The 24,984-nt window shown below is 49.2% G+C and overlaps 5 non-coding genes across 5 annotated transcripts; 2 read left to right on the top strand and 3 right to left on the bottom strand.

Moving 5' to 3' along the window:
* Window positions 1–15,507: 15,507 nt before the first annotated feature.
* Window positions 15,508–15,579, bottom strand: TRNAP-AGG (transfer RNA proline (anticodon AGG)). The gene has a single exon. It is a non-coding gene; the product is annotated as a tRNA-Pro (tRNA).
* Window positions 15,580–18,194: 2,615 nt separating this feature from the next.
* Window positions 18,195–18,266, top strand: TRNAP-CGG (transfer RNA proline (anticodon CGG)). Its single transcript has one exon. It is a non-coding gene; the product is annotated as a tRNA-Pro (tRNA).
* A 549-nt stretch (window positions 18,267–18,815) lies between these two features.
* TRNAP-CGG (transfer RNA proline (anticodon CGG)) lies at window positions 18,816–18,887 on the bottom strand. The gene has a single exon. It is a non-coding gene; the product is annotated as a tRNA-Pro (tRNA).
* A 760-nt stretch (window positions 18,888–19,647) lies between these two features.
* Window positions 19,648–19,719, top strand: TRNAP-AGG (transfer RNA proline (anticodon AGG)). Its single transcript has one exon. It is a non-coding gene; the product is annotated as a tRNA-Pro (tRNA).
* A 2,215-nt stretch (window positions 19,720–21,934) lies between these two features.
* Window positions 21,935–22,006, bottom strand: TRNAP-AGG (transfer RNA proline (anticodon AGG)). Its single transcript has one exon. It is a non-coding gene; the product is annotated as a tRNA-Pro (tRNA).
* Between the last annotated feature and the right edge of the window lie 2,978 nt (window positions 22,007–24,984).

Raw genomic sequence — 24,984 nt, forward strand, 5'->3', positions numbered from 1 at the left:
GCACATGCCGGTTCTACTCATTCCTTTCTCCACGTCGGTTTTCGGCTTGTCAATTTTTTGTCACAAAAGCACGGTGCTAGCAACTAGCGCACTGTGCTATTAACTTTTGAACATCAGAATATTCATCACAAGAAGCATTAACGTTCGTCAAAAAGTCATGACCCCTCAAGGTCACCCTTCAAAGTCACACGTGGATTCAAAGGGCGGAGAACTCAATATCACCCCAAAATTACCGGCCGATTTAAAATTACCCAATATCAGAATAATCACCACAGAAAAAACGGCGGTCGTCAAAAGGTCTTGACCCATCAAGGTCACCCTTCAACATCCGTTACGGGCTCAAAGGACGGGGAACTTAACGTCACCAAAAATTACTGGCCGATTTGGAATTTGTAAGCTCAAAACATTTACAAGCGCTAGAGCTAGTGTCTGTCAAAATGTCCTGACCGTTCAGTGACCGTTCAACATCAAGCGCGGGCTCAAAGGACTAAAAACTCAATATAATGAACGAAGTCCCGGTCCATTTTAAACTTGTAAAAGTCAAAATATTTACCACGGAAAGACCTAGCGTCGGTCAAAAAGTCCTGCTTTCTTAAGGTAGATCTTCAAGGTCAAACGCGGGCTTAAAGGACCGGGAAATTCATATAGCCGAAAAAATTACCGGCCATTTTAACTTTCCAAGCACCAAAATGTACACTACAGAAATAACTACAGTTCGTCAAACTTGTCCCCGTTTGTTGAACCCGCGTTTGACCTTGAAGAATGGCCTTGAGAGGTCAGGACTTTTTAACAGACGTTAGTTCTTTCTCTGGTAAATATTCTGACACTTGCAAGTTTAAAATTTGCCGGTTATTTTTTATGATATTGCTTCCCTGTTCTTTGAGGCAGCGTTTGACCTTGAAGGGTGACAATGAGAGGTCAGGACTTTGTAACGGACGCCGGTTCTTTCTCAAGTGAATATTCTGCTATTTGCAAGTTTAAAATCGGCCGGCAATTTTTGGTTGACATGGAGTTCCTCGTCTCTTGAGCCCGCGTTTGACCTTGAACGGTGACTTTTAGAGGCTCAGGAATTTTTGACGGCCGCTAGCTCTTGCACTTGTGAATATTTTGATGTTTGTAGCTTGCAAATCGGCCGGTCATTTTCTGGTGATTTTGAGTTCCCTGTCCTTTGGCCCGGCTCTTGGCCACGAAGATTGCATGATATTGCAAAATAAAGGTCATTTCCGTGCTAAAGTTCACCTTGAGACCTTTTTTGAAAGAAATCGGAACTCGTTGCTGAATAAATCGCCGAATTAATCGCGAAATTCATGGACATACAGTTGTCTGCCCTGTTCCTCCCAAAGAACAGGGAGACGTGACAGAGCAAGGCAGGCAAAGCAGGACATGCAGCACATCTAGCCCAGAGCAGCACACCGGCCAGGGCGGGCGACAACAAGGCAGAACGAAGACCAGGACAGGACATAACGGAACAAGAAATAGCAGAGCGGAGCGACCGACAGTACAAATAAACGTACAAGACGCAGTTCGGGATTGGAGAAGGAAGAACACGTCATGCTATTCGATTCATCAGGATTTGCGAGCTATCATTTGAAGCGTGCAATGTCTTTCAGCACAAGACAATGTTAATGGAATTCAAAAGCTAGGTGCGATCGCCTAAAAGTGCAATCAATTCATTAATGCCAGATCCAAAATTTGCTTCTTCAAAATATTGCTGAAAGCCACAATAATGATTATTTCCTACGTAAGTAAGTGCACAACGGTCTCAAAATGACAACATTTGATTGGTTGCACACATGCATTCAAACTTACCAGAATGACCTTTTGAATATCCCAGTACGCCGCATGCGCTCATAGGACATCGAACCTTGAAGTCGAAGAACGCATTGAATAGCGATCGTCTAACAAGGTGGGTGGGGGGGGGGGGACGGACTGCCAGGGACACCATTGATACATAACTGGGCTCGTCCGGGATTTGAACCCGGGACCTTTTGCACCCGAAGAGAATCATACCCCTAGACCAACGAGCCGAGAAAATACACTGTAACGTTCTGGTTGCGAGCCGTGCTATCACCTTCACACGCGAGTCGACAACTCCGGACCCACTTTCCGCACCCACTACCGTCTCACGAGCTCATAACGTAAGGCACAGGTAAGTACCGCGGGCATTTTGTGTAAACAACTTGGTGAACCGAAAACCAGTACAGAAAAATGACTGAGACAGGGCAGGCCGGAAGAACCACTCTGGAGTGGTAGCTCAGGGTGGACCAACGCGCAGGGCAGAACGAAAAGGTGTGCACGGCAGATAACAAGGAAGGATATCGGGCAGATGATTCCGAGCAAAGGGCAGAGATCCAAGGGCTGAGGACAGGATCGAGAGAGAAAAGGCAGCGGACGAAGGAGGCAAAGGACCGAAAGCAGATCAAAGATCCGTTCTGTCTTGCATGCCGTGCCACACAAACTGCGGCACGGTCGCCCCGAATCTCTCTGGGACTCACTCGTACACACTGCTGCGAGATTACGAGTCCACATGGGTGTAGGAACAGGAAGGGCCAGGGGGCCATGCCCCCCCCCCCACCAAACCTTTTAAAGTGGGGGGGCAGCAATGTTTACTGCCCCCCCCCCCCACTTTTCAGATTAAGGTTGCATTTGGTTTACTTTTGCAGCACATTAAACATTCATACCGATTTACCTAGTTAACCAGCCATCTCTCTTAAGTTGCGTTATCTTTTTCGTTTGCTCATTGGCCATCGCTTAGTGTTACAACCACAAGGCCGACGCCGCACGGCCTGGAGACTGCAACGTCGGGCGTCGAGACTGTTGTTGCTATGACTTGCGAGCGCGCGTGTTCAAGACCATATTGCGTAGTTTTCTAACCAGTAATTAGTTCTGACGGGATTTTGAGCATTTTAATACGAACATGGCTTAGCCATGTTAATACAAATTAGGAACCCCATTTCATTTGCAATCTACGATCAGAAAGAACTTAACATCTCTGGAGAACACAGAAAAACACGGAGCTGGAGTCTATGTGACAATTATTGGACTACCTGCGGATATCAGGGAGATTGTTGCGTCAATGAGGGTTCCTGTGCTGATCCGGGGCTAAATGTACGGGTCAAAAGGCCTCCTGGGTCAGGGATGGGAACAACGCGATATGATACATCCTTCTAATGGCCTCCGAAACGACCAAGAGATCCCGCCCCGTGCCACCAGAATGATAGCCAGAAGACACTTCGCGATGGGACGGAATAGCCTTCCAGCCCTTGACCGGAAACGATCCAGGGCTGAAGGTGATCCCTTGGTGTTCTACTCAAGAGGCCCGTTGCCCAGAAGGAAATAAGGGGTCCCATTATTGCTGAGTAGATTGGGGGTCTCATTATTGTTGAATAGGCTGGGTCGAAATGAGCTTAAAAAAAAACGAGCAGGGTCATGCGATGTTTGCCTGAGAACATTTTTTTCAGAATGTGTTATTGAAACAAATTACATAAACAGGCTTGAACATGCCCGCCCGCAACCTCGAGAGCAAGAACAAGGATGGTCTGGGTTGCACCTTCCGTAAAACCAAAAAGTTTCGGCCGCTGCAAGTGCCACCATACGGCGGGTGCCGTGTTAATCTGTTTTCTGGATAGATAAATAGCTGCAAAACGTGAAAAATAGATATTGTATCTTTACTCTTCCAGTTCAACTACCAGATTCCAGCCCCACTTCGCGGTGCTTTAAGGGCCAATCAGTTTTTATGAGTCAAAAAATTGCATACGTGAAAAATGCGCTCAGGCTGCCCGATAAATGTGAGATCTGATGTCATGAAGAAGTACAAGGATGCTGTTTTCAGAAGCGTCGTCATTTTCGTTCACCCGTTGGCCACAACATAGTGATGGCTGGTGAGCTGGCCCTGCGGGACCGTGGAGACTGCGACGCCTGGCATCGAGGCTTGTGTTTCTAATATTTTCGAGTGCGCTTGCTCAAAATTACGTCATATAACTTATACTACCAGTCGAGATGAGTGTTTAAAGATCAAATTTCAGAATCATCGCCATTTTCTGTCCACCGGTCGGCAACGGCTAAGAGTTAGCTACTGGGCTAACGCTCGGCGGACAACGGAGACTGCAACGCCTAGTGTCGAGGTTTTATTGCTAAGATTTGCGAGCGCACATGTTAAAAACACCTGCATAATTGTATCACCAATCGATTCGGACTGAATGGTGAAAATTTTCAGGCAAACAGGCAACATGCTCAGCCATGTTAATACACCATTGTTGACCACTCGATCTGCCAATCAAATTTTCATACCTCAAATTTGGATACAAAACATATCGGCCTACAACCTAACTTCGAACGTTCTCAATGCCTGTGGAACCCAGATAAGAATATCTGACAAAGCTTCTGAATTTTATCGGCTTAGAAAGAGCCAACTAACATTGTAAATTAAGAAGCGGCGGAAATTTTTCCAAGCAGTCGTTCAAAACCACCTTCGATTTCTGCAGTTTATTGACTCAAACATACAAACAGAATTGAGCTCACGGGGTAGCTCCTGGTTTCTGTTCTGGTTGCGATGTAAAAACAACAATAAAAACAAAGAAAACCGTGCCACTTGTTAACAAGCAAGCTATATCCGGGGGATTTTTTGGGGATCACCATAAGATGGGCTTTTGTCAACCTTTGTGTTCCCCCTTGGCAAGGCCCTGGCTACGCCCCTGCCTCCACACAAAAGCAGATCAAGTCGTATGCGTTGCATGGTGGGCAATGAAGTGGCTTTTGGGTCAATTCAAACCTAAGGCAAACAGCTTCCCGGAAGCTTTGTTTCTGCGATGGTGTGGTGTAAGGGAAGGTAATTCGGAAAAAAATGCTGTTGCAGGTGTCCAACACATGTTTTATACACCATGCAGTAGTAACGCTCATCCAAAAGTATGCAACAAAGAGGTCATGCGATCAGTTCGCGGTCAGGTCATGCGGGAGACAATCCGGGCCAGGGCAGTGGCCACCGGCGGCGGACACGAGCAGGGCCCAGGTAAGGGAACATATGACAGATGGGCCTTATTATGTGGCTTGTTTCTTAAAAGAGAACTCCAGTCTTTTGGATTCTGTCACATTGTTTTCTGGGTAGTTTCAAGCTCCCGAATTTGTTTCCGCCTAAAATGCTGCTACAAGTCTTAACTCTTGAAAAGCAGCCAGCGAAATAAAGGCGCATGAAAAATCTGGTCGCACTGTGAGCCATCGATTCACATTCCAAATTCTCATCAACCTATGTCCAGGCCGCATTTGGGCATCTACACTGCGGAGGCAGATGCTTCCTCAATGACCCAAAATGCCTACTCGCTCGTGGAATTTCGCCTCCCCAGGAAAGACAAACGTTAAAAATGGAGGAATAATCTTGGAAAGCTGGATGGCCTTCTTTGCCAACTGATGGATCATTCGAAATAGGGCACTATCGTGCACAGTGAGAACAGATCCAGATGCAATAGCTAGCATAGCAGCCATGACATTTGAATAAAGAGCGATAACAACCTGCATCCCTAACCCCCCCCCCCCCCCTCCCTCCACCCGGTCATCGGGCTCGCTTTCCAGAAAAGGTTGCTGAAGTACACCCTGAGCTTGCCCCTACCCCCACTTTTTGAAGCGTTCCTACGCCTATGCGAGTCCAGCATCTGTCCCCCTAAACTACGGAGACGGCTTTGTTCCATGCTTCTGTCCTGTCTCCTCCTCTGTGATAACCTACCCCCGTTCTGCACTGTCATTTACTGAGCACTGAACTCTCTGTCTTTTCCTGCCCCCCGTTCGTTTAGCCCTCCGCCCTGCTCTGTCCTCTGTCCTGCTCTGTTTTGTTCTACTCTGTATCGTGTCTTCTGTGGTACTCTGAGCATAGGGAACAGCACACAACGTGAAGCGCGAAGTCAGCTTAAAATATCGGTTCCTCTTCACAGAACGAGCCACTTTCTAATTAAGTTGTTTGCATGCATCGCCAGGCGGTTAATATTGCCCATGCACACCAACGTGATCACATTGGTACTGGCCAGGCCCCGCTGCTGGGCCTACGCTCCCCGGCGGCAGTATGAAGCCATTGCTTAACGTCATAAGATGTGAGACGATGATGGTGTGGCCAGTCTTTCTCGAGCCGTACATCGCACGAGGTGAAAGTAGCGGCACGATGCGAGAATTGGACCGTTTGACAGGATATTGTTGCTCGTTGGTCTAGGGGGTATGATTCCTCGCTTAGGGTGCGAGAGGTCCCCGGGTTCAAATCCCGGACGAGCCCGGTTAATTGCTTTCAGAGGTATCGTCTCGTCATCCACATCAATGGAATTGGCACACAGTGAGTTCCTGGAGCACTTTGCGCTGCGCTAACGCCTGTGTGAAGTCATTTAAATAGCACATTAGCGAACCTACCAACTGTAGGCGCGTCCAAGTGCCGGGTGGAAGGACACGTGGGGCGGACCAGGCGCATGGACCTGCCCCTGAACCTCGTGTTTGGGCGGGCCAACGCATTCCTGCGGTGAACGTGGGGTCTATCAGATAGGTCGACAGAATGTTCACATTCATTCGAATCAGGCGATTGGGTACATCACTTGGTCTGCGACCGGCTTACTGTTGTTTGGGTACTTTGATTTGGGCGCGCTCAGCGCTGCGACGGGATTTCGTAGGCGGTTGCTGAATTGGTTTAGAGCGGGCCCAGGGTTGAAGGCAGGGGTGGCGCAGTTTCTTATTTATTTTTTTATTTTAAATTCCTCTTCCCCAGCACAGAGCATCCAATCATCAAGAGCATGCGAACAGCCGTGTTGTCGTGGCTGCCGGTACGGTAGAGCCTCCTTAACATTTAGGGGGGACTGCAAGATATGTTCGCCCGTCAGCCAACGACAAGGAGGCGGCTGTGTCCCTGCACTCGGTGGCGCTGCCCTTCGGGTGACATTCTGTGGCCTGCAGCTCCAGCGCGACCAGAACAAAAATTCCAAGAGGTTGAAGGCGGGGACGGAATGGTTGCGGACGCAGCCTCTAAACGAAATCAAATAAAAGACCGTTAAGTTGTTTGCGCCATGTAACATGAAACGAATTCCTAACCGTAGACAGCAGGGGATGAACATTTATGACGATGGCTTTCTGATAAGTAATGAGTGGCGAGACCAAAAATTAGCGCCAGCTATACTAGATGACTGTGAAAATTTACCACCAGCCCGCTACGACCAAGCACTTCGCATCCTTCTTGATCGGAACCCGAATGCGCGGGGACAAGCTGGTAAGTGATCACGTGCTGCCATTAGTCGGCTTATTTGCTGTGAAAAAGCCCACGGCACTTGCTCACTGAACACCTCAGGCACGAACCATTTTGGCATTCGCCTTCTGGACTGGGCTGGACTGGGTAAGACGCATGGCCTGCTGCCTGTCGGCCACGGCACATCCCACTGATAGGGAAACCCGGGCAGACGTAAGGCTGCCGACACCGCAGCCCACACCGCCACCAGGAAACATCGGCACGATCACGTACCAGAGGGGTGACGGCAGGTCAGATGGTGCCCTTTGGCGCCACAAACAAGTTCAAAATTACACTTCAGGATACACAACTGAGCACAGTACCGAAAGGTGGTAATAATTTGGGAGCATTTACGGAGTTCTTTATCCTTGGGATGCTGTTTTTCTGGTGACAGCGTTGGGCTGCGATCTTGGTATATTTGTACGTGCGATGGATACACACTGTGCACGCTCTTAGGGATATTCCGTGATGTCAGGACAGAACGCGGGGTCAGACGAAAGAACAGAGGACAGATAAGGCGGGATGCAATCCTGTCATTTTAATAATCAAATACCTTGCCCTTTTCCATTGTCCTCTGGTTGTGCATTGCCGGGCCAGCATGGTCTAAAAAGCGACAGGATATGACAAGACTTGCTTTGCCTGTTCTGTCACTTACTCTCTCGCTCGTCCATGCTCTGACTTCCGTCGTCTGAACTGTGCCCCATCTATAAGTATATATGACGCATGAACTCGTGTGGGTATTGGTCTTATGACAAGTTTGCCCTCCTTTGCCGTGAGTACACTCCCGTCCTTTATGCACTGTTCCTATTATCTGTCGACCCCGGCGTCCTCCGTCCTGCACTGTATTTTGCCCCGCCCCGTCCCCATGCTGTTCTCTGTCCGTTCTTATCCCCCTGCCCTGCCCTGTCCTCCGTCTGCCTGCGAACCGTTCCTATCCCGCCCAGGTGTCCTACTCAGTGCTCTGTGTCCTGATCGTCCTGCACGCCTTCCTCTGTCCTGTCACCCTTTGTCCTGGGACGGAGAGAGGCCGGACAGCTTCAGTTCATCCGTCTCGGAAAGTGAAAACATGTGAGCCTGAAGTTAAAATAGTGCTACCTGCGAACGACAGAAAACTTTTTAACGTCCACGATTCAATCGTCACCGCATAGTCTTGGTGTAAAGGCTATGCCTTCTGTTGACATTCTGTAACCAGTGCCTCACATCATAGGTTGTTGTGAGCCGACGATGGATGTGGTCAAGTGCTCCCAGAGTCGTTAACTGATCGATGTGAAAAGAAACGACGCGGGCGGAAAATTGGGACGGTTGCGACCCAGTGCAATCGGCTCGTTGGTCTAGGGGTATGATTCTCTCGCTTTGGGTGCGAGAGGTCCCGGGTTCAAATCCCGGACAGCCCGAGTTGTTTACAAGTGAAAGATTGGAATTCACTTTGATGCTTTCACCCTGCACATTGGTTACAGGTCATGGCACGCCGCGCCTTTGTGAGTTTCCGGGGGTATTCCCCTGGATTAGACTTAAGTTTAGCGGTGAATGAGCTAAGATGCATTGAGCTATGATGTGATGCAAAAGTACCCGTTGGACAGAGGCAAAGCAGCATTGTTGATTGTTGGCGTTAAGGGTGTTCATTATTGTAAACATCTGTGTTATCCAATCATAATCGGCAATTACCAACACCATACGCAAAAAAAGCTAGAGGCCTTACTGGATTAAAAGACAATCGAGACGGGCGTTGGAAAATTACGATGTTGTTCGAATCTGCCATAAAGTAATATCAACTACCCATCGTCGTAGTTGCCATTATATATTCGCATGGCCCTTCCGCAACACATGTACTTTCTTTGGCGAACACAGACAGGTAACTGCAGACTACAATTATGCATGAAGAGATCATATCCCATTCATTCGTAGTATGATATACCAACCCAATAATCATCTTATATATTTTGAGCTTAGTCCTTCAACTTCGAACGTGCCAATAACCCTAGGCTTGAACCTTCACGTCGCGGACTTGTCTGAGGTTGCCATGTGAGTCTCTTTAAAACATGGAGCTACAGGAGAATCATATTCGCACTTCGCAACTCCACGACACTCAGCAGGGTGCAGACATCTCCATGCGCTTTCAACACACGGCGAGTAAGTAGCGTTTCAAACAACAGCATCCGGACTCGTTCAGTATTTTAAACCTCGGGACCATCTCGCAACCAACGAGACTCACACCCCCAGACCAACCCGCCAACGCAATGCGCGCAATGTCCCCAATTCTGGGCAGGCGCCGCTACCTTCACATCGTACAGTGGCACGGGGCCCCGACCACACAATCACCCTATACCATTCACACCCAATCCTTCAGCCTTAGCATGTGTTCTCTACGCCGGGCTTGAGCGATTCAGCCAACGGACTTGGTTTGGATTGTTATACAATGGGTCATTTTTAAACATCGGGGCGTAAAGCCGCATACACCTTCGAACGCACAACGGCAAGGCGTATTAATCCATATGCACTTCTATGCGTCGAAGTGGTAGACGAGTACCTTTGACGGCAATAACCGGGCTCGTCCGGGATTTGAACCTCGAGGGACCTCTCGCACCCCGAAGCGAGAAATCATAGTCCCCTAGACCAACGAGCCGATGCAGCTATCCTTTATCCCCAATTCTTGGCCGCGCCGTTACTTTCACATCGTGCGATGTACGGCTCCGTGAACGTTGGCCACATCCAAACATCGTCTCATAAGGTATCACGTAACAGTGCGTGCTACAGAGTGTCGTGAGGAGCACAGCCCTCGTAGCATCAACTTATTTATGCGATGCATGTTGAGGAACGATTACGACAGAGGGCAGGACCAGCAAACAGGCAAAGACAGCAAGGCCTGACCGGTCACGTCTGGTCCGGGACGTGAAGGAACCAGAACGGGACTGGGCAGGGCAGGACGGACAGGACAAGCGAGATCCTGTTTTTAGCTGCTCCCTGCTCTTTTTGCCAGCCTCATACCTCGCCATTTCTTCCTTCTGATCCTGTCCTCATCACTTTGGATCTCCGCCCTTTACCACCAACTCCTATGTCCTCTGTGTTGCCTCCTCGTTGCCGTGCACAGCCTTACGGCCCCTCTCTGTACCTTGCTCACCCCTGCGCTATCGGTCTTTTCTGTCCTGTCCTGTCCCGTCGCAGTCCTTTCTCTGGATCGGTTTTCGGCATGTCAATGTTGTTTTGGTCACGCAATGAGCTTGCGCTATAAACTTACATTATTATTTGTTATTAAGGTATTATACACTGCATAGTTGTCCGTCCCGGTGGCTCAGTTTGTTTAGAGCGCCTGCCTTCCGATCCACCCATCCGTGGTGGGGTGGGTTCGAGTCGCTTTAGGGCGCTCGCCATTGCCCTTGACAGTTATGGCCTGCGGCTGGTGGCAGCGGTCGCGCTAAAGGTCAGTTGACGTTAGAGGCAAGGACGGACCGTGCCGAGCCATTGCGGCCCGTTAAGCTTTCGCCACCAAATTCTGCCGTCGACATGGAATTGCGCGATCGGATGGTAGGGGTCAGGACTCCCACAACAAGCACTGCTTACCGTGAGCTCTGATCCCGGAAATCCATCTTTCAAAGGGTTCGGTGAAATCTTAAAGAAAAACAAATAGTAAGGTAAATTAAGGATGACTTGAATCCTGCAGTCAGAAGGCCTCTTGCGCCAATTGGGGTCCTCCTGAGTTGATGATGGGCCTCTATATCGGTCAGACGCCACCAGTGCCGGAAAGTAGCCTGACTATCGGTCAGGGCTTGAGGCCTAACTTTAGAAGCGAAACAGAATTGTGTAATGTAGGCAAATTAAATGCATTACTTTCACAGTGGTACCAATTTGTTCGCAGTGTAGGCTACTTCAAAGCGCAGCTGTGAGCTTTTCAGAGGGATTTCGAAAAAATAGGTATCCCTGGCGAAATTGTAAGCGTATTGCGTACAAACATGTACTTTTTGTACTTTTAACGCTTCTGAGGCTTTTTGTACTAGGTCGATTTTAAGGCTCCAGCTTTGCAAGACTGCAACCCTCCAGCCTCAGTACCTGTCGTTCGCCCCGGGCCTGAGTGTTCAGCTGACGTGCTCGATTTGGTTGGTTGCAGTGGGTCGTGTTTAGACATTGGGCTCCATAGCGCACATACCCGCTCCACAGCGAGAAGGCGCATTAAACCCATATGCGCTTCTCGCATCGAAGTGGTAGACAAGCACCTCTGGCCGCAATAACCGGGCTCGTCCGGGATTTGAGCCCGGGACCTCTCGCACCCTAAGCGAGAATCATACCCCTAGACCAACGAGCCGATGGAATGTCGGAACGCCCAATTCGGGGCGGCGCCATTACTTTTACATCGTGCGGTGTACGGCTCCGAGAACACTGGCCACACCCACCATCGTCCCACAGGGTAAGGCGTACAGCTCTGGCTACAGACTGCGCCGTGAGGGAGGCAGAGCCTTAGCAGCCGGAGCTTAGTCGCGACCATTGAGATTCCATTAACAGCGCAAGCTTCAAATCATTTCTGGCAATGCATGTAGAACAACCGTTAGGAAAGAAGGCAGGGCCAGCAAAAGGGCAAAAGTCAGAACAAGGCATGGCCGGTCATGTTCTGAGCCGCACGGGACGAGAGGGCGCGCAAGACAGAAGAGAACCTGTTTTATATGTTCTCTTTCGTTCGTCTGCCTCATACCGTGTCTTCTACATTGCGCTCCAACTACAGTCCTTGGACCTCTGCGCTTTGCCCGGAGTCCCGCCGTCCTCTGTCTTTCTGCCCTTTCGTCTGCCGTGCACAACCCTTTCGTTCCGCCATGTACGTTGTTCCACCCTGCGCTATCAGCCGGTTCTGTTCATCCTTTCTTAGTTCTTTGCGTATAGGTATTTCTGTTTATAATTTTTAAGACACTAATCATCAGTGCCTCACATGGAGCTCTTCAGACGGGTGCTGGGTGCGGACAGCTTGCCTGGAGATGTCGGCTCACGATGTGAAAGTGCCAGTGCGGTCCTCGATTAGGACGTTGCCGCCGGTTTACACAAGCTCTCGGTTGCAATATCTTGTCACGGCTCGTTGGTCTGGGGGATGATCCTCGCTTCTGGCGGGAGAGGTCCCGGGTTCGAATCCCCAACGAGTCGCTATTGCCCTCAGTGGTACTCCTGACACTCCTTCCTCTCCTTTCATCACTTGGATTGCTCTGGTATTGCAGCATGTCGCCTCCGAGACGCTCTGTTCTCAAGTATGGTGTGTTTGAAGGTGTATGTGCACCAATGTATTGTTGTCATGCCTGGACTGATGCTATATTGATTTAGTCTGAGTCCTTCCCGAGTGTGACTTTCAGCAAGCCTTTCGTAAAATCACACTCGGGGCCGACTTAAGCTAAATCTTTCGGGAGAGAGAGAGAGAGAGAGAGAGAGAGAGAGAGAGAGAGAGAGAGAGAGAGAGAGAGAGAGAGAGAGAGAGAGAGAGAGAGAGAGAGAGAGAGGAGAGGTATATACATATATTTGTATATATGTTATATATTAAGTAAAGCTGAAAAATCAAATCAACAAGTTTTCGGTGTGAACCAAGCTTTGATATAATAGGAGTGAATGGGCTTACACCTTAAAAGGAACGTGGGTAGCTTTTCAATCGTATCAACATTGTGTTATGATGAAAGCATGCTTTCAGAAAATTTCTGATCACTCGGAAATTCTAACTAATCAAATAGCATGACGTTTTGTTTCTTCTCCAATCACGTACTCCATCCTGCGCTATTCTTTGTACTGTCGTGTTTCTACACTCTCTTGTTTCCTTTTACGTCTTGTCCTGTCCTTCCTTCTGCCGTGGCGTCGGTACTATGCCACCTGGTGTTCTGCTCTGTGCTTTACGTGCCCCTTGTAATGTCACGTCTTGCTCTTTTACGCCGCCCTGTTCTTTGGCGGGACACAGGGCACGCAGCTCATGTTCATCAGTCTAATGAAGTAAAAAGGGTGAAGTTAAAGCTGAAATCGAGGCTGTTCAAATTAGACAGAAACGCTTCGCTTAGTGATTTAGTCTCATGCATCACCACGAAGCCAGCTAAAGCATGCATATCAAAACAAGTCCGACGGTCACTGCGAAGCTCTGTTCCCTGAGCTATGCTTCACGGCGGCAGCCTGTAGCCAGCGTTTTATGTCACGAGCTCGTGCGACGGTGGATGTGGGCAGTGCCCCGACAGCTGTTGCCCGTACGTTGGGAATGTAATGACAGAGGTCGGGATTGAGACATTCAGATATGTATTGCCGGCTCGTTGGCTTGGTTGTATGATTCTCACTTAGGGAGCCCAAGTCGTGCCGTCCAGTGCAACGCATAATGTTGCCTCCGCCCTTTTTCCAGGCAGGATACAGAGGATATTGCGTGCCGCACAATGCTGTGACACGGCCGCTCCAGGGCTGGGTTGGCTCTTGTTGGCCAGTGGCCAGGTGACCTTTCCATTTCAGTCGGGCCAAACCGTTCGGCCGCTCTGGGATTCACTCGTACAGAGTCACGCTGGATTGCAAGTCCAGCATCTTTACCATAGACCACGGAGAAGACTTAGTTCCATTCCTTCTGTCCTGCCTAGTCTTTTGTCATGACCTACCCGTCACTCTACATTCCTATTTGTGTTCCTTTAACACTCCATATTTCTTGTGCCCCGACGAGCCGCTGGTCCCTAATGCACCTGCCATCAGCCTGCATCATGGGCCAGCACGATCACGGATCAGATGGGTGACGGCAGGTCAGGTGGCACCCATTGGCTCAACAACCAATTTCAGACTTACTCTCCAGGACACCCGATTGTGCACAATACCAAAGGGTGATAAATATCATTTGTGGCTTTGATATCATAATGCCACGGCGGTGCCGCCGAATAGACTCCGCCGAGTGTTGTCGATATGGAAGCCGCACATCTGAAACGCGACCAGTACGATGTTTTCTCATGACAGTGTATGCTACGAAGTTGGTAGCCTTACATGTGCGATGGCTTTCTTGTTTTGTGGATGTGCTCGGACCGACAGGCAGCAGGTCATGCGTGAAAAGGATTTGCAGTAGTTAAATAGTTTTGTGCCGCGGTATTTCGTGCGGTTTCACTAGTGGTGCGACAAAAACGACATTAGTGGTGCAGCAAAAGCTCCTACCGAAGGGAATGTTACGACCTAAGCAGTACGCGGCATTTATTTTACTGTAAAAACTTAACCTCTACTACTTCCACTGCAAAGACCATATACCGACCATATGCCGACCATGTCTACTACATTTGCCGCATTTATTTATATACCACGTTGTTTGTCTTCAAAAATCCATCATATGACATGAGCACTATATGACAAAACCTCTACTGCAACAGCATATGCCAATTACTTCCTCTACAGCAAGGACTAGAACAGTTTTCACTTATACGCCACATTATTTCAACTGCAACAAATTATAGGTGACATTTTTGACGAATAAGTTTTCTCGTGTAGTACTAAGCTTGCGTACAAGCCTTTGCAGAACAAGTAATGCCGTGTATAAGCAATGACTCTGCAAGCTCTCGCATTAGAGGTAATGACGTGGGTACGTTTTTAAAGTAAATGTTTTGTCGTGTAACATTGTTGTCGCGTGTAAGTCTTGCCAGCATAAGTTAAATCGTGTATCTGTAATTATTGCAGCCGTGTTAGCAGTAGAAGTAAGGACGAGAATAACTTTTGGAGCCTTAATTTTCTCGTGCGGCCATAGTGTCACATACAAGTTCGCAGCAGAAGCGATGAAGTCATGTATAAATTTGGACTGCATAAGTGGTTGCAGTAGAATGAATCACAATTATAATTTTTTACGTTGCAAGTTTTGCCGTGTAACATAAACGTCGTGTAGAAGTGTTGACGGCATAAGTAGTGTGGTAGCATTCCTGCCGGAAGAAGTTTTTGTTGTAGCACTGATGTCATGAAACTATTTCGTGCAACCAAAATTGCAACGCTATCTCACATTACCAGCCTGCCCCACGTGATGGTCTCTGATCAAGAAGGACGCAAAGAGTTCGAACGCAACGGGCTGGTGTGTAGCTTGCACTATCACTACCACCCTATATCATTTACATCTAATCCTTCAGCTTCAGCATGTGTCGCTTACGCCGGGCTGGAGTGTTCAGCCGGTGGACTTTGTTTGGTTGGTTACCATGGATCAATGCTAAGCATTGGGTGTAAAGCGTATATACATTGGAACTCACAGCGACAAGGCGCATTAATCCATATGCGCTTGTTCGCGTCGATATAGTAGACGCGTACCTTTGAAGGCAATAACCGGGCTCGTCCGGGATTTGAACCCGGGACCTCTCGCACCCTAAGCGAGAATCATACCCCTAGACCAACGAGCCGATATGATAGGATGTGACGTCCCAATTCTGAGCCACGCCGTTACTTTCACATCACGCGGTGGACGGCTCCGAGCATACTAGCCACACTCACCATCGTCTCACAAAGTTATGGCGTAGAGCGCTGGCTACAGACTGTCGTAAAGGAGCATAGCCCTAGTAACCGAGCTTGGCTGTAACAGTTGGGGCTGCATTGACGTGCAAGCTGCGATTGATTTCTAGCGATGCATGTGCAGGGGTCGTTAAGACAGAAGGCAGGACCAACAAACGGGCAAAAGATAGATCAAGACATGTCCGGTCATGTCCTAAGCGGGACAGGACAAGAGGGCATGCGAGACAGAAGGGATGCTGTATCTGATCTCCGTCCTTTCGTCTGCCTCTTACTCTGTCCTCTATCTTGCGCTTCCAGTCACAGCCCTTGGACCTCTGCGCTTTGCCCAGTGTCCTCTGTCCCCTGTCCTTCGTTGTCGTTTGCTGTGCACACCCTTTCGTTCTGGCCTGTGCGTTGTTCTACCCCGCGCTATCAGTCGTATTCTGTCCCGTCGTGTCTCAGTTTTTTTCTATATCGTCTTTCGAGTTACCAAATTTTTACACGAGATTACGACACTCATCACCAGTGCCTTACGTTATGAGCTTTTCAGACAGTACTGGGTGCGGACAGCGTGTCCGGAGCTGTTGACTCAGGATGTGAAAGTGACGGCGCGGTCCGCGATATGGACGGTGAATGTGCTTTCACGGATCGTTGGTCTGGGGGTATGATTCTCGCTTCGGGTGCGAGAGGTCCCGGGTTCAAATCCCGGACGAGCCCCGCTATTGCCCTCAACGGGACTCCTGATACCCCTTCCTCCCCAGAGATTGCAAGGGTTGTTATCGTATTGGGCCGTGTGCGCAATTTCAAGATCTCACGGCCAGCCTTTGGCTCTCAACTAATGGTTTGCAAGGAAAATTGATGTGATGAAACAAGGTCATATCGAGGACCGTTTTCAATAAACACAGAACTTGTGTTTTTCGAGAAGTCGCTTCCACTACCTCATTTCTTCACATTTGCTTGCTTGAATATCTTCAAATGTGGAACATGCCCTTAAAACGAAGGTTAACGGCGCACAGGAGGAAGTCATCTACGTGATCCAATCCTGCTTTACATCTAACACCGTTCAGATGAATCCCACCAAAACAACTTCTGTCCTTCTCGGCACTCACAAACTCCTGAAAATTCCAATCAGTCGACTGTCACATTGCATGACAAAAATCAAGGGCTTCGCTGTGCGTGGAAATGCCGTGTATTACTGCTGGAAGAACCGTGCCCTGAGAGATGGTTTTACAGAATTCTTCTTGGTTTTATAGAATTCGCCATTACCTCACGTCCAGGGTTTATTAACTTTTCATGCAGTTTCATGTTCCCCACATCTTTTGTACTGCCTCTCTGTCTGGGGTAAGGCTGCAGCGTGTCACCTAAGCAGAGCACAAGGGTGATACACTTGATGTACAGTATCGTCACCGATGCTGGTCGGAGAGATTCACTGGCGGAGACTGGCCTAGCGCTGGGCTGGTACGGTGTCAGTGACCTTGTCACCCACCGTGATAGTCTCACTGGTTCAGGGTCCTCGAAGAGAGTATCTCACATTGTTTGTGCTTTTCAGTTATTGTTACACCATAGGCTTACTACTCCGCTAGCACTTCCCAGTTTCTCGAATTCCTTCTGAAAAGCTCAGAATTTCGCTTTGAAGTAGCCGACACTGCGAACAAATCTTATATGATTCCCTGTCAACCACTGTGAAAGCAATATATTCAAGTTGCCTACCTTTCCCAACGCGTGTGTTCTGTTTCTCTTCTTGAAAATCAGGCTCTCAAGCCCTGACTGACGTTAAGCTAACTTTCCGGCACTGGTGGCGTCTGATCGATATAGAGGCTCTCATCGATCCAGGAGGACCCCAATCAGCGTAAGAGGCCTTCTGACTGTAGGATTAAAGTCATTCTTAACTTTGCGTATGCTATGCAACGCTTGATACCTTAATATCACCCAAAAATGTAAGTTTATAGCGCAAACTCATTTTGTGGCCGAAGACAACATTGACATGCCGAAAATCGATGCGGAGAAAGGAATGAGACAGGACAGGACGTGAGTGATAGCGCTGGGTGGAATAACGTACAGGGCGGAGCAGAATGCTGTGTACGGCAAACGACAAGGCAAGACAGAGGGCATAAAAGTTGGGGAAAAGGGAGGAGATCCAAATGGTGAGGACAGGATCAGAAGAGAAAGGCCAAAGCATGAGACTGGCAAACGAGCAGCGAGAAGCTAAAAACAGGATCTCGTCTGTCCTGTCCGTCCTGCCCTGTCTGGTACCTTCACATCTCGGACGGGACGTGACCGGTCAGGCCTTGCTGTCTGTTGCCTGTTTGCTGGTCCTGCCTTCTGTCGTAGCGGTTCCTCAACATGTATCACCATAAATGAGTTGATGATACGATGGCTACGCTCTGTCACGTCAGTCTGTAGCCAGCGCTGTACGTCATAACCTTATAGGACGATGGTTGGTGTGGCCGGTGGGCTCGGAGCCGCACACCGCACGATGTGAAAGTAACGGCGCGGCCTAAAGTTGGGCATAACAGGTAATTTCGTCGGCTCGTTGGTCTAGGGGTATGATTCTCGCTTCGGGTGCGAGAGGTCCCGGGTTCAAATCCCGGACGAGCCCCGTTATTGCCGTCAAAGGGTACTTTGGGTACGTACGATGGGTACTTTGGACCCCTCGCAGATTAGAGGCCCATTAAGAGGCATCGCGAGGGGCCCGTTGACCCCTCAGGGCCTAACGAGCGGGGGGAGGGGGGGGGGGCGCACGTGCCGGCTGTGCCCCTCCCTCTTGCCAGCGCCACTGGTGATAGCGCTGTGTGGTTAGTGTGGTCGGGGCTGTCCACTGTATAATGTAAAAGTAGCAATGCGTCCCAGGATGGCAAGCTACAGGTATCTATAACGGCTCTTCCGTCTAAGGATATGGTTCTTCCTTAGGGTGCGAGAGGTCCCAGGCTCAAACCCTGGACGAGCCCTGTTATTGCTGCTAAAACGTCCACACTTTGATGCGTAGAAACGCATGCAGATCTTTGCGTCTTTCTGCACACGCAGGTTCGAAATTGCTACCAAAACGGATTATAAAGGATCCCTATCAGTCACATGCTCTAATATGATAGTGATCATCGAAGTCAGCAGGGATGCATTAATACCAGCAGTACCATCGTTGGCAATATCAGGGCTCGTCCGGGATTTGAACCCGGGACCTCTCGCACCCGAAGCGAGAATCATACCCCTAGACCAACGAGCCAACAGAATGGCTCCCAACGTCCTGGTTGCGTGCCGCGCTGTTACTTTCACATCGCGAGTCGACAGCTCCGGACCCACTGTCCGCACCCAGCACCGTCTAAAAGATCATGACACAATGCACTGGTGATTAGTGCAGTCATTTCGTGTAAACTAACTGGTAAACCGAAAACCAATGCAAAAAATGACTGACCCCACGCAGGACAGCACACCACTGATAGCTCAGGGTGGAGCAATACGCAGGGCAGACCGAAAGGGTGTGCAAGGCAGACGACTTGGGAGGATAGACGGCAAAGGACTCCTGGCAAAGCGCAGAGATGCGAGGACTGAAGGTATGAGCGGAAGACAGAGAACAGGGTACGAGGCAGAGGAAGGGAAAGAGGAGAAGGAGCAGAGGGCAGATTAAAACAGGTTACCTACTGTCTTGCTGTCCGTCCTATCCGTCCCGCTCGGGACGGAACATGACCGGCCATGTCTTGTTCTGTCTTTTGCCCGTTTGCTGATCCTGCCTTCCGTCCTAACGACTCCCCCACATGCAATGTCATAAATATTTTGCAGCTTGCACGTCAGTGCAACCCCGATGGTCACGGTCAGGCTCGACTACTTGGTCTGCTAGAGCTCCCTCACGACAGTTTGTAGGTAGCGGTTTACGCCATAACCTGGTGAGACGGTGGTGGGTGTGGCTGGTGTGCTCGGAGCCGTACACCGTGTGCTGTGAAAGTGACGCCGCGGCCCAGAATTGGGACGTTACGGCTTGGCGTATCGGCTCGTTGGTCTAGGGGTATGATTCTCGCTTAGGGTGCGAGAGGTCCCGGGTTCAAATCCCGGACGAGCCCGGTTATTGCTACCACAGGTAATCACTCGCTATCTACATCAGTGGCTGTGAGCCCATTTGAGTGACATGAACGCTTTGTTCTTCTCTACTGTAGGTGTGAAATCATGCGGGAAGACAGTCCGTATGCCGATCATCTTCAAGCACGCCCATGCATGCCGGCGTGAGGATGTATGGGAATTTGGGGACGAATGGGGTCAAGATGCGTTCAATGGCGTCAAGATGAAGATGAGCCAGCTGTTTCGGGGAAACTATATATTCCAAAGTCACCCAGGCATCTATGACGACGTAATAAGATCATCTAAATCCTGCCATTTTATTGGCAGGATTTAGATGATCTTGGCCAACGAAAATGTAATTGTTGAGTCGTTCATATCTCACGTTCGTGAGCACGATTTCCAGATATAAAGGCCGTCAACTGGCTCTCAACCAATGTTGTGCAGGGAGCGATCACGTAATCAAACCATGAAGCATAGAGGATCATAGTTACTAAACAGAAAAATTGCGTCGTCTAGAGCAGTCTATTCCACTTAAAGCTATACCAATAACTATAAGTGAGCTTATTTCATCATATGTGATGCTTGACGCAACATCTTAAAATGTGGAAGATTTGCTTTAATTGCACTTACTAGCGGCGAGACAACCATAACGTTCAAGATATATCTGGTTCTCCAATGGGAAGCCGAGTTTACAACCGCGTCGCGCTCAAAACTTTAGGTGTAACTAAACACAGGAACCAAGTAGAGTATAGGCGTCAGATGGCCAACGTAGTTTGCACGCCCTAAAACCCACGTCATCATTAATAATGTAGGATATTTGAACACTTATGAAACTGACAGCACCTCTCATGAAGTTATCAAAACTCATCATCAGTAGCAGCATCATATGCTTCTATACCCTCAGCAAAACATGGCTTTTCAGCTCAAGTGTCACAGGTACAGGTGGCTGCGGTCGAAATGGTCATGGCTTGGGTCCAGCGCGTTATGGCCTCAGCTCGCGCTTAACTGTGAGGTGTACAATAATTAAGCGTGTGTTGGAAGCGCGTCAGTAAAAGCACCAGCTACATGTATCATTCAATGCCTTAATCTTTCGCACGTCTGCAATATCGATTGCTGCTTGTGCTTGTGCTACATGTGGCGGGGCAGGCTAGCCCTATCTTGGCATCGCCTCCGTCAATATGACCCTCCCGGCCGGCGGTAAGGTCACGTGGTTGCAACGTCTGCTTGAAAGAAATGCTCCACATTTGAGGATCTTGAAGCAAGCAGCACTTACGGCTTCTAGTATGCTTTTAAGCAGAACAAACTTTTTTAAACAATACAAGCTGCATAAATCTGGGAGTGCTATATTGCCAGAGGCGATGCCAAGATACAACTAGCCTGCCCCGCCATTGGGCGGCAGAAACAGCATTATATCGATATTGCAGACGTCCGAGAGAGTAAGGCATTGAGCGATCTATTTAACTGGTGCTCATACTGATGCGCTTCCAATAGTCACGACCATTCCAACTGCAGCACCTGTACCTGTGGCCCTTGAACTGAAAAGTCATGTTTTACTGAGTGCAGGGCAAATGTTGAGGCAAGCATTAGATGTCATGAAACAAGCCCAGTTATGATTATTGGTACGCTTGTAAGTAGAAAAAGCTGCTCTAAATGAGACAAATTATGTTTCGTAAACATGATTCCCCGTACGTCATCGTTTGATTTCGCCATGGTATCTTGCACAACAATGATTGAGGGCCAATACACGGCGTTATATCTAGAAATGGTGCTCATGAACACCAGATATAAACCACTCGACAGCTATATTTTTATTGGCCTTGATCATCACGTGGGCAATGAAATGACGGGATTTAAATGGCATAGCATCATGGTTGCCTGGGTGAATTTGGAATAGTCTTCCCGAAACAATTTGCACATCTTCGAGGACGTGTATCTCAGAAACTAGATAGGCTCAGGTCTCAAAAATGGCAGAGCTGTGAACTGCTCCTAGCAAACTCCAAGATAGCTATTTCAGTTCACAATTCCATACAAATGTGGGACATTCTCTTAAGCCCAGTGCAGTGACCCAATTCGCTCCCAAATGACCATACATTTTTTCTCCCGCGTGTTTGAACAAGCTTGCAGCACCTGCAGCAGCGAATCACAAAGTGCTCCAGTTACTCATATGGGCTTATAGCCATTGATGTAAATGGCTTGTGATAGCCTGCGATAGTAATAATCGGGCTCGTCCGGGATTTGAACCCGGGACCTCTCGCACCCTAAGCGAGAATCATACCCCTAGACCAACGAGCCGACAGTGTCTGAGCAAACGCTTTAATTTTGGTTCGAGCAATTACTTTCACTTCGTATTCGGCACGGCTCCGAGCACACGGGTCACACCCTGTCTGGCCCCGCTCGCTTGTCTGGCCCTGCTCGTCCTGTCCCGTCCAAGACGGGATAGGGCTGGCCTTCCTGTCCGGGCTGGCAACCCTCTTTACGCCTTGCCCTGCTATTTTTTTTTGTCCTTCTGTCTCTCCTGTCCTAACGGTTTCTCTGTTCTGCTTTCCAAGCGTCCTTCATCACTGAGGGCACGGGCCAGAGATGCGAATACGAGAAATGGAAGCAAAAAGTAGAGAACTGAACACCAGTCATCCAAAAGAAAACAATACAGAATAAGACCCGATCCCGCTTGTCCTATTCTCCCGTCTTTCTCGGTCTTGTGCTCTACAGTATAGGGCTGGAACGGTATCAAAAGATGGGCGGGGGGGGCAGAACTTCTTTGCCTCGTTCTGCCACGTGATATTTCTCTGGTTCTATCCTCTGTCTTTTTCCCCCTGGACTGTGTCCAACCCAACAGTCCATGTCGCATATTCAGTCGTTTGAGATGCAATAATCTTCTCTGCCCTCATTCTGCACTGTTCCTTTTCTCTGCCGAACCCCATCCTCCCTTCTGCTTTGTCCTTCTTCCTGCACCGTCCCTGTGCCGTTCTCTTTTCCTTTCCATCCTGTGTTCTGCCCTCTACTCCATTTTACCCCATCACCGTTCATTTCCTCCCAGGTGTCGTACTTACTGCTCTGTCTGCTGCCCATCCTGCAACGCCTTTTTTGTACTGCCGCCTTGTCCTCGGGCAGAACAGAGGCCAGACTCGCACCCTAATTGAGAATTCTACCCCGAGACCACTGAGCCGATCCAAATATTACGAAAAGTCCTAGTTGTGGACCGCGATGGTACTTTCACATTATTGGCCGACAGCTCTGGGCTCATTGACCACACCCACCATCGTCTCACGAGGTCATAGCATAATGCGCTGACCACAGACCGTCGTGAGGGAACATAGCCTTACTAGCGGAGGCTAACCGTGACCATTGGGGTTACATTGGCATGCAAGCTTCGATTTATTCATGGTGATGCATGTCGCGGAACCGTTAGGGCAGAGGGCTGGACCAGGAAACAGGGAAAACAACAGAACAAGGCGTGACTGGTCATATCCCACCATGACCGGGACAGACGGGACAAGAGAACATACAAGACAGAAGGGGTTCTGTTTTCATCTGTCCTCTGTCCTACTGCCTCCTTCGTGGTCCATTCTTTTTCTTCACATTCTGTCCTCATTCCTTGGATCTCTGCCCTCTTCGCCGGCCATCTGCCCTCTGTCCTTACCTTCCCGTCAGCCGTGCTCATTCTTCCGTTCTGCTCTGTGCGCTGTTCCTTCTCTAGCTATCAGCCATGTCCTTCTGGCTTGTCCTGTCTCAGTCCTTTTTCTACATCTGCTTCGTGGTACCGTTTTTGTCACAAACCGACCACGTATATAACCAATGCCTTGTGTTGTGAGCTTTTGAGACGGCACTGGGTGTGGACAGTGGGCCCGGAGTGGTCGACTCACGATGTGAAAGTGACTGTGCGATCCACAACTGGGACGTTACCACGTTGGTCCGGTCGTTGGTATCGGCTCGTTGGTATCGTTGGTATCGGCTCGTTGGTCCGGGGTATGATCCTCGCTTAGGGTGCGGAAGGTCCCGGGTTCAAGTCCCAGATGAGCCCCGTTATTACCGTCATAGTTACACGTCTACTTCTTCAACGCTTCATCCAGGCTAACGATGCTTTAATGCCATCCTAACTAGAGCCTTGTGTTATGATCTGTTGAAACGGTGCTGGGTGCGGACATTGGGTCAGGAGCTGTCGACTCGCGATGTGAAAGTAACGGCGCGGCCCACAACCAGGACGTCACAGAGCAATTTGACGGCTCGTTGGTCTAGGGGTATGATACTCGCTTCTTGAGCGAAGACCAGGCACGCAGTGACTGACCAATAAAGTGAGAAAACGATGTCTTCTATCAGTTCATTCGCTCTCAACATGCCTCAACACAAAATGCCTCGCCACAAACGATCTAGTCACTCCAAAGACTTTCCACGCATGACCTGCTGCCTGTCGGCCCGGGCACATCCCAAAGAACACGAAAGTCATTGTGCATGTAAGTCTACCAACTTGGCAGCTCAGACAGTCACCAGAAAGAATCGACGTGATCACGTTCCAGATGTGCGGGTTCAAGATCGGCAGCGCTCGATAGAGACTTTTTGGTGCAGCCACCGTCCTCAGAAATTGTATTCTCAGCGTATGAGGTACAAGATTGAACATTTTGCACCACCCACAGTACTAGGTAGCGCCAGTGCGATTTTGGGCAGACGTTTATTAACGTACCACTCACAGAACAGTAAGCCTGTTGCAGACAAGGCTATGCTGCGTGGACATCATGTTTGTAGTGCATGCAGATCTGTCTAAAGCGCCTGTGGTACCCCACGAACGTATCCGGTAGAGAACCTCGAGGTTCCGTGGCAGGACTGCTCCACATGTTCCGAGACACACCGAACACCCCCGTCGACCTCTCACCTTTCGTGCCACTGTCAAGTGGAAGCAGGTGCCGTGAGATGTGGCAGACGCTGATGCCGTGACGGGATTTCGTAGGTGGTTAATGGTCTGGTTTGTAGCAGATATGGGAAGGAGGTGGTGGTGCAATGTGTGTTAAATATTTGTTTCTGTCGGTTACGTATTTATTACTTGGAAGCATCAAGCAATGTCCCACTTGTTGGAATGTTTCGAGAATAAAAATGATCCACGAACTATGATTGCCATGAGATATCACGGCCCTCACGGTTCTCACGGCCCTCATTGAGTACTGAGCCTCGACGAGTGTAAATTGAGGCATTCGGCCTTGCCCCTTTTTGAGATTTTGACCCTCAGGCTCCGAAAACATTAGGTCATCTGCTCGGTGCTGGTGGTGTCTAACTGACAT

This window comes from Pollicipes pollicipes, unplaced genomic scaffold, assembly GCF_011947565.3.
Source record: "Pollicipes pollicipes isolate AB1234 unplaced genomic scaffold, Ppol_2.1 Scaffold_6138;HRSCAF=7277_pilon_pilon_pilon, whole genome shotgun sequence".
In the NCBI taxonomy this organism is placed as follows: domain Eukaryota; kingdom Metazoa; phylum Arthropoda; class Thecostraca; order Pollicipedomorpha; family Pollicipedidae; genus Pollicipes; species Pollicipes pollicipes.